The sequence below is a fragment of the Adiantum capillus-veneris genome, chromosome 25 (genome assembly GCF_014529385.1).
Source record: "Adiantum capillus-veneris isolate H3 chromosome 25, ASM1452938v2, whole genome shotgun sequence".
Taxonomy (NCBI): Eukaryota; Viridiplantae; Streptophyta; class Polypodiopsida; order Polypodiales; family Pteridaceae; genus Adiantum; species Adiantum capillus-veneris.
The window spans coordinates 23238251-23248082 of record NC_140955.1 but is presented as its reverse complement, the minus strand read 5'-3'; the positions used below and the strand labels follow the sequence as shown (position 1 = coordinate 23248082).

Here is a 9832-nt window from a genome sequence, read left to right as displayed (position 1 = left end):
TCCAAATGATGTTCTTTGTTTATCCTTCTAAGTTCTTTCTCGCGTTAAGATAAGAAAGACTCCCCCAGACTGTACAAGGTCTCTACGCTTACACGTCTACCATAAACCACCCAGATCACCTCATGATCTAATCCCAAAACCATAAACCACAATAGTAGTTTCTTATATGCAATCCTCTCAATTAATAACCTTCCACCATGGAGAAGTCTAACCATAAGGAAGTGAATCAAAGAGACAACGTTCTGGACATGAAGTTTCTCAAACATAGGCGATTACATTCCAAGAGACAACCTTCCAAATAAGCACCTTTTGTGCTATCTAAAGTAAAACACACTTAATATACAAGAGTGGGACTCTTACAGCCTTCGGTGGCGTGCTACCTATGGAAAGAAGAACACTATACAAAGCGATGAGGATATGAAAATCTTTGAACCATAGTTTATCGTCTCTCTAGCTTTCTCTATGTTTCACAAGCATGACTTAGATAGTGTTCAATGCACCCCTTCAGGACCTCGTGCATTTTATAAGGTTTAGACATATTTTGAACAGTGTTGTCTCTTGCCACCAATCTCATTGTGAATTCTCTCATCCATGTAAGGTCTTGCATAAGGCCGTAGGTATTTATGGTAGGTGTATACATGATTGCATTTTTTAGAAAGACCTCTTTGCGTATATATCGACATAAGCATTGCCAAGAACAACATGTTCCTTTAACATCCTCTTAAACGGTGCTAGCATTGGTGATTGCATATGGAGAAAGGTCTTCATTTGCATCTGGTTTATATATTCCAGAGCTTCCTTGCCACAACCATATTGAGCATATCCATCCATCGACCTGGTCTAAGAGACTAGATTTTGGATAAAAGATGATTCAAGAACTTTTATGAGATTTTGTGAAGGCACTACATTTATTTTACACAACCAAAGCATTACCAACAAGCACAACATGTTTCTCCAATAGCACCTAACTAGAAATCTCATTGTGAATTCTTTGACCTCTGTAAACATTTTGAGTAAGGATATAGGCCTTCATGGTGAATGTATTTATTTAGGTATAAATCCAAATTTGTTGAGATGTAAGTCTATATCAATACTATGGGCTGAATCCAACGATTTAGATATTAACTATTTTTTTAACATAATGTCCATGAATCACCTCTTAGAGATAATTGTTCACATGGAGAGGCAGACTAAGGTATGAGCAAGCCTTGATGAGTGGAAATTTCATATGACTTCTTGAGTTGCATTGCATTGAAAGTCCATTCGTACTCTGGGGCTAAGGGAAATGATATATATATGGAGATGGAATGTCAATGAAAGAAATAAGACGATGTTAATTAAAAATTTGGATTTTCAAACTCCATCTATGTAAGAAATACAAGAGTTGGAGCACATAACGCACTCCTGCCACGTTGAACCCTTCCAGGCATGCATGAGCCAGGGCAAGCTTCGGATAGCTTTGGCAAGGGATAGGGTAGTCCTCTTTTCTACGGGCATAATGGATAAGGTGTGAAGCACGATAAGGCAGTGTTGGCCATATCTTGCAATAAACGCACTCCAAGAGAGATATCCTAGAGTTGATGTCCATCAATAACTTTTTGTGCTTTTGTACGCATCTCAGAGCATAACATCTTTCTCCAATGAACACTCATTAGCAGTCTCATTGTAACGTCTCTCACTGATATGAAGGCCTTGCATAAGGCAATACGTGAAAAAATTTGGAGAAAAGTCTTCCCCACATCTGGTTGAAACATCCTAGAGCTCAGCATATCCTACAATCAATGAGACAAGATCTTAGATGTGTCCACAAGCCTTCAAGGTAGGGCACCACTTTGTTTTTTGAAGTTACCCTATGTAATCCCTAAATATGCACCTTTCTAGAGTAACCTATTGTTTTGGAGCTCATCAATCGTCCGAGTGCGTGGACGATCATGATGTTTTTAGGCACATGTTGAAAAGTCTTCCATTGATCATTTGAATGCACTCCTTCACATTTGGAGAAAGGCCTTTGCTTTGCATCTAGTTTAGGGTGCCTTGGGATTCCTTGGGAGAGCCATGTTCAACATAGCACAGAATCAATGAGACAACATCTTGGAGAGGATGCCCATCAAGAACTGTTCATGCATCCAGTAGGGCACCACATTTGGCATACAAAGAATAGTTGAGCCGACATCTTGCACAATGCCACAAGCATTGAAGGTGCAAGCCCTCCTTTCACATCTGGTGAAAACAATGCAGGACTTCCTTGCCATGATGGGTGTACCCTGCAATTAACACGTACCACATTCACACTCCAAAATATGCAGGTCATCTGTGTACACTCCCTTCACATTTGGAGAAAGGCTTCCCCTTCACATCTAGTTTAGGATGCCTTGAGCTTCTTGGCCAAATCCATGTTGGGCATACCCTACAATCAATGAGACAACACCTCGGAGAGGATGTCCATCAAGAGTTGTTCATGCACCAAGTGGGGTACCGCATTTGGCCACTGATCCGACATCTTGCATAAGGCCACAAGCCTTCAAGGTTCAAGCCCACGTTTCACATCCAATGAAAACAGCATAGGGGTTTCTTTTCACAGCCATGCTGGGTATACCCTGCAATCAATGCATTCGAAGTGGGATAGAAGCTCATTTCATGAGGGTACCACATTTACATGCGCCTTCTAAAATAATGGACCGTGTGGAGCTCACTGGTTGTCCGCGTGCACGTGGATAATGCTGCTCTTGCATTTCTTAACACATAGATCTCATTGGTCGCGACAACTGTGCTACCCTTGAGTGCAAGTATTAATGTAGCTGCTCTTTGGTGATGCAAAAATCAAGTGGTTACATTTTGGGTAGTAAGTGGCTTTCATGAGGTTACCACATTTGACAATGTACTCCCCAAATATGCATCTTTCTTAAGTAACCCACTATTGCGGAGCTCGTTGATCGTCCGCATGCGCGCGGACGATCAGGTTTCTTTTAAGCACATGTTAACAAATCTTTAGCTGGTTGTCTGTGTGCACTCTTTTTGCATTTGGAGAAAGGCCTTCTCTTCGTAGTTTAGGGTGCCTTGGGCTTCCTTTGTCAGAGCCATGTGGGACGTATCCTACAATCAATGAGACAGTATCCCGAAGAGGATGCCCATCAAGAACTGTTCATGCATCCGATAGGGCACCACATTCAGCATACATATTTTGTTAGATAATTAATCCATGTCATCACACAAGTCAGCAACCCACACACGTGGTCAGATGCCAAACGGCCCGCATTCCCATGAATCACCTGAAGTGAACCGTATTGTAACTGCCATACGTCCTGGATAAAAGTGTGTCTTCCCTAATCAGTACATATCTCATACATATCTCATTCTGGCCTATCGTCTTCTTGGGTTCCTCAGGCTTAACAGCCTCCTCTCTCTTTCTTGCCCACGCCTCTGCGTGCTCTCTCTCTCTCTCTCTCTCTCTCTCTCTCTCTCTCTCTCTCTCTCACATGGTATCATCGCAGCCAAGGCCTGATCCTCCCACACCTGTGAGGCACCCCACCATGCAATCACCTGCGCCTCTCCAACTCTGGGCGCAGAACCTCCTGGTGGTTCTTCTGGCTGCCATACGGGCGAGCTCTCCATGCCTACTGCGGACCTTCTACTGTGGGAAGGTACCCCCACCTCAAGCACGAAGGCCCCACGGCTGTTGCACCTCCATCAGCCTCTTCGCTTCAGGCGCAGACCCCTCCGACAGGCTGCTGCTCGCCCTACCTCCTGCAATTATGCAGATGTTGACATTGCTTGTGATGACCAGGTCATCACTGCCTTCCTTGCAAACCTTGCTGCTGAGAATGGTGATGGTGATGCTACCATCGTTGCAGCATTTCTCGGGAACCCGGCTCCTGCAAACCAAACATTGGTTCAAGCCTCCCGTCCTGCTGCAGCTGGTCCTTTCAATGCTCCAGTCGGAGGTGCCGCCGCACCTCGGCATGTAATTACCCCTGTAGCCCAACCTGCTGCTGCCAACGCTGCTGCAGTCAACAAGAATCCCACGCCTGTTGCAGACGACGAGCCTGCTGCAGAAGATGACGCTCCTGCTAATGCAGTTGCTGTCGCACCTTCTGCAGACGACCCTGCTACGGCCATTATCGCCGTCAAACCCTTCCAATTGAAAGCTGCTGCAGCAAAGAGGTCTGCCCTTGCTGCGTGCACATCAGATTATATTTTAGATGGTGCAACCATCATAGCAGCCCAGGTTGACAAAATCCCTGCGACCATCAAAACTGATGGTGCCCACGCCACTGCCGACACTGGTGTAGTTCTTAAAGCAACCAAAAATTCAGTTGCCATCCCTACAGAAGAAGGTGTTGCAGCCAAAGATGCTGCTGCAAAGAATGCTAGTGTACCTCGTGCTGTCGGTGCCGCCTCCTCGCTTGAGTCCCTCCTCTCAATCAGCGCCAACAAGGAGAGTTATTTCCTTGGGGAGCTCTTGCATCCTCAATCAGTGCAGCCCCATGCCGCCTACAACTCCCTGGTTTTAGCTCGCAAAGCTTGGTGGCATCATGAAGCGAGCAATTCAACAAGCAATATTGCACCGGCTGCCTCTTGGGACGTTTCTATCCAACCTCAAAGCATTGATAGATCCACCAATGCTGCAGAAAGTTACAGAAATCCATTGGTTACAGGTAGTCGAGCCACCTCTTTCATTGTTGGTCCCACATGCTGCTTTTGTCGAAGAACCCCGCACAAAACCTGCTCAACACGGAAGACCCGCTTTGACGGTGAGCCACCTCGCAAGCCTCCTACATCGAGCGGTGTTTTACACCTTTCCTCCAAGGATTTGAGCAAATCCAAACTCTGCCCTCTCCTTAAAGCTGCACTAAATAACTATTCAAATCCATTCTTCAAGCTGGATTTACTTGTTTCTTACATGGTTGTAAACCTCCCACCTGAGAATCAATTTCACCCCTTACCAGTTGAAACGTTCTTCCACACTGACTCTCAGATATCGGATGCTGCCATGAATGGATTCTCTTTGACATTTGCCAATGACAACCACTTTTCTGACACCACTGCTGTTGTAGTGTCTTTGGCCCACATCCTCCTTGTTGGAGTCATTTCCAATATTGTAGTTGGAGTACTCAAAGGTCTTATGCAAACACTGAATGGCTGCCTACTCCCATCGTCTTCCATTGTTTTTGACCCTGGTGGCCTCGCCTACAAGAGCCCTACCTTCCATTCTGAGCTGACTCCTCAAACTCACCAATTTGTGTGTGTAACCCTCATATTGCAAGCTCTCCTGTTCATTCAACAAATGGTACCTACTCTGAGATTTCTTACCTTGCTGCCCTTTCCACACTTAACCTCGACATCAACTTTGACTCTAACCGATGATTTCATGCTTTCATCTCTCTTGCGGGGGGAAAATGTCATGTTCAAGATCGTGAAAGCATGCACGCAGTGGACCTGTCAAATGATATTAAAGCACATACAAAGCGAAGATCAGAGTTGAAGATTCAACTCTTGATGAAGGCAACCATTGACCCTGGCTGAATCAATTTCCAGCCTCGTTCATGACTCCATTATGTAAAGGTTGCATAAGCATGCTCATTGTATAAAAACCAAAGCATGTAGCTTCACATTCACCATGAATCCATAACATATGGATGCCCTTGTATGACGACATGTCTTACGGGGTGTGTTAGATAATTAATCCATGTCATCACACAAGTCAGCAACCCACACACGTGGTCAGATGCCAAACGGCCCGCATTCTCATGAATCACCTGAAGTGAACCGTATTGTAACTGCCATACGTCCTGTATAAAAGTGTGTCTTCCCTAATCAATACATATCTCATTCTGGCCTATCGTCTTCTTGGGTTCCTCAAGCTTAACAGCCTCCTTCTCTCTCTTTCTTGCCCACGCCTCTGCGTGCTCTCTCTCTCTCTCTCTCTCTCACTCTCACACACACACACACACACACACACACATATTTACCAAATGAGCACTGAGCCAACATCTTGCCTTTCAAGGTGCAATTCCTCCCTCCGATGAAAAAAGCAATGGGCTTCCTTTTTCACAGCCATCTTCGGTATACTCAGCAATCAACGCATTCCAATTAAGCACATTCTAGAAAAGGAAGTCGTGTGGAGCTCGCTGGTCGTCTACTACCACGAATACATGCATCTAACCCAGGTCCATGTGGAGCTCGCTGGTCATGCGCGTGCGCGCGGAGACAATCAGGCTGCTCTTGCATTGATGGTCGCTTGCTGCTCTTCAACGCAAGTATTAAAATAGGCCTAGGCAACACACACGGATGATGAGGCTCCTCTTGCATTGTTGGTCGCACATGCTGCTCTTCAACGCAAGTATTAAAATAGGCCCAGGCAAGTAGTATGTCCGTGCAAATGAAGGAATCTTTTGAAGAGGGCTATGAGGGACGATTGATGGTGTTTCAGGGTGATAGCGTGAGGGTACTTTGAAAGCAAGAGAAGAAAGCGGAACACGACCATTCAAAGGCTTTTGTGCACTGCCTTTAGCGTGGAACTTTGATGGCACGAAGGTTCGAATGATGTGATATCGACAATTTTACTTGGCAAGCCTAATGTCCTCGTATGCTTCCTGGAGCATACACGCAACCATGTGGTTGATCATGACGTGCATCGATCATCTAGGCATTACTTAAAAATTGACTTTCAATGCTTTATTAATCTCAACAACGGTTAGCTTTTTGTGCACCAGGCTTTTTATACGATTGAAAGTACTTGTCTGCACACAGTTTGAAGCCAACATCAATTGTTTGGACAAGGTGTTATAGCAGAGTTCATCATCGGAACTTTTTTCCAACGCTACTTTTTTCAGATCTTGGTCAAATCTCTAGCTCAAGGAAATTGTACTCTCTATTGTTCCTATACACCTAGTAGGAACCAAACCGGTGTGTAGGATGTTGAATGCATGGGACTCTATCAAAGACAACTAGAAGCCTACAAAAGAGTTTTATTCTGACCATCTCAACTTCTTCCTAGACTCTTTTTGGTTTGGCTTTTTTGCAAGGAAACCAAAGGCCCAGCTATGTAGAAAACCTCACAAGTGCCATAAAGCTGGTATTAAGATTTGGGCAGACCTAATATATCAAGGGAAGGTAAACAGTGGACATACAGGTTCAAGTGTATTTGGGCTTTCCCTATGGAGATAAAACACTCAACTCTTATGTGGCTCATCTTACATCAAGGGAATTGGATTGGGAGTAAAGCCCTTAGAGCAGGTGTGAGCAATGGAATATGCTCTAGGTGTTGTAAAATAGTGGAAGATAGTGCTCATCTATGGTTCACTTGTACATCAAATGAAGAAGTCTTAAGAGTTTTACAGGACGTTACCCGTCAAATTAATTTGAAAGCTCTGGGTTTCAAGGACTTCATTCTTGGTAATTGCAGAGGTCTAGACATTCCTTTGTGGAACATTTGGAGAGGTTTCACTCTTTGGTTCTTATGGAATTAGAGGAATTCATCTGTCTTTTAGGAGTCAAACTGCGTACCCTATATGGCTTTTACAACATGATTTAAAGCACTCAGTCTTGAATTTGTGTACAAAAGCTCAAGAAGCTCTCCTTGAAGATCTTGTTTCCTCCATTCTAAAGGGAGGGAGATGGCAAAATTGGAAAACCATTGCCTCTATGTTCTATCATCCTGTTAGATTTAGAATGCTCCAATTGTTGTAATGTCTTATGTAGCCTTGGGGTTGTCCCCCCCCCCCCCCCCCCCCCCTCCCCCTTCCTGTGGGACCTTTGTACCCTTTTCTAGTATTTTAATAAATTTTTACTCTCCTTTAAAAAAAAAGGTGTTCGTCATTGGATTTTGCTAGGACTTTCTTGGACTGCTTCAAACTACAGCACAAGTAAACATTGAGCTAACAAATGAGAAAGTTTACCAACTTTGGCAATTTTGCATATATCAACTTGTATAAAAATATTCAACAAAATAGGACAACCCTAAGATAAGGTGAAATTTTTGAACACCGAAGAAGCCAAGGTTTTTAACATTGACACGAATGAAGAGGAAGATGCAATTGTTATGAAGGCAATGAAAACAACCAAGGCAACCATAGCATGCCAGGACACACATGGTATGGGTGAGCACACCAAGCAAGAGTGCTCAAAGAATACATCTATCAAGCAAGAGTTCTCAAAGCATACATCTATCATTGCATGGATAGACGACAGAGCTAGATCCTATAGGTTGTCCAAACTATTAGAGATTTGTGGACCTCCCAAAAGGGTAGGCGAGTTCTTTATTGTGTACAATGGCAATGTTTGTTTTGAGATTTCTCTAGCACACAAAAGTAAAAGGTTGCTCGGCATGGACCAGAAGTACGACAAGTCACCTATGGTCTTGATTGACATCAAGAAACATGGCCATAAAATGCACAGTGCACTTGAGCTATTGTCTATGAAGTCTTCAATGTTACAGGGTCACATGCCCTTTTTACATGAGTGAAAAAAGATACAATGATGCATTCTTTCGTGATCATTTGAATAGACAAGTCATCACATGGGTCTATCCTACAATGAAAAACTAGGGGTAGACCATGGAGTATACAACTTGATAGAGAGGATAATGAAGAGATATATGTTAGTGACAATGAAGTGGAAGAAAGCATACCAATGGAGCAAGGAGCGAGGCTAGCAAACTATATCCAAGAGGTGAAAGTGGCATGTGAAGAGTGGGCTTTTTGAAGGATGCCAATCAATTGCGTGGGGTTGGTTGCACCATGTTTTTGGTTTGAGAGAGCCTTTAAAGATTTGACCATTGCACAATGGGTATGGTTATGTAATCATGACACAAGACATACACAAGGCGTACCAAGGCAGGTTAAAGTCTCTCTCTCTCTCTCTCTCTCTCTCTCTCTCTCTCTCTCTCTCTCTCTGTGGCCATTGAACAAGTCAATGAAAAGCTACCATTCACACCCAAAAGCGGCCGACTATTGGATATGCCTTGGATTTGTAACTACCAACCTATCACTCAAAGAATTCCATTGTGAGCATAGATTGCCTCATAGAAAGACCACACTACATCCAAGAATCCCCATTCATGAACTCTGAATCCATCATGCCCAAGATTTTACAAGATAATCACACCCTATTCATAATCCCGCCAACAACAACGAATTGTTTGGCACATCTACAGCGTTTTGTATACATGATGTTGGTTCCTTGCTAGATGCAATGTGTTTCTAACTCTTAACACATAGTTCCAAACACCAATGAACTCCTACACATGAGTGCAACACGATGTATGGTCAAAAGTCAAGCTTTGTGACATGCTTTTTGGCTAGAGGCTATCATTTGTGTTGCCTACATAATAGAAGTCCCACCAAAGCTTTGCAGTCTATGACTCTATATGAGGAATGTCATGATAAGAAGCCATCTATTGGTCACTTGTGTGATTTTAGTTGCTTTGCTAGTGCCACAACTCCAACACAACCATCTATTGGTCACTTGCGTGTTTTTGGTTGTGATGTACTAAAGAGAAGTGTAAGTTCGCATGACATTTTTGATACCTCTTTTCAATGGCGGGAATACAAATGTAAGTCCAAATGAGACAAATATTCCGCCTATGTAGGTTTCAAGTGATGTCAGAGATCAACCTTTTTTTGATGCAGTTGTAAATAGGACAAGGCTGAAAATGAGGAAGCCAGAGGGATTTCAAAATAGTTGGTGCATAATTTGCATGATAATAAATTGCATGCACCTTTGTCTACTCGTACTCGTTTGGGTTCTCATCATGCTTCTTGTGCATCAGATTGTTATGCTTTCGTTGTGTCAAGTATGTGCGACGAGGATGAACCTCTTCTATTTAATGAAG

At 43.5% G+C, this 9832-nt stretch overlaps 1 pseudogene; it reads left to right on the top strand.

Annotated features, from left to right (window-relative positions):
• The first annotated feature begins 1071 nt into the window (after nt 1-1071).
• LOC147424567 (uncharacterized) lies at nt 1072-6335 on the top strand (annotated as a pseudogene).
• The last annotated feature ends 3497 nt before the right edge of the window (nt 6336-9832 follow it).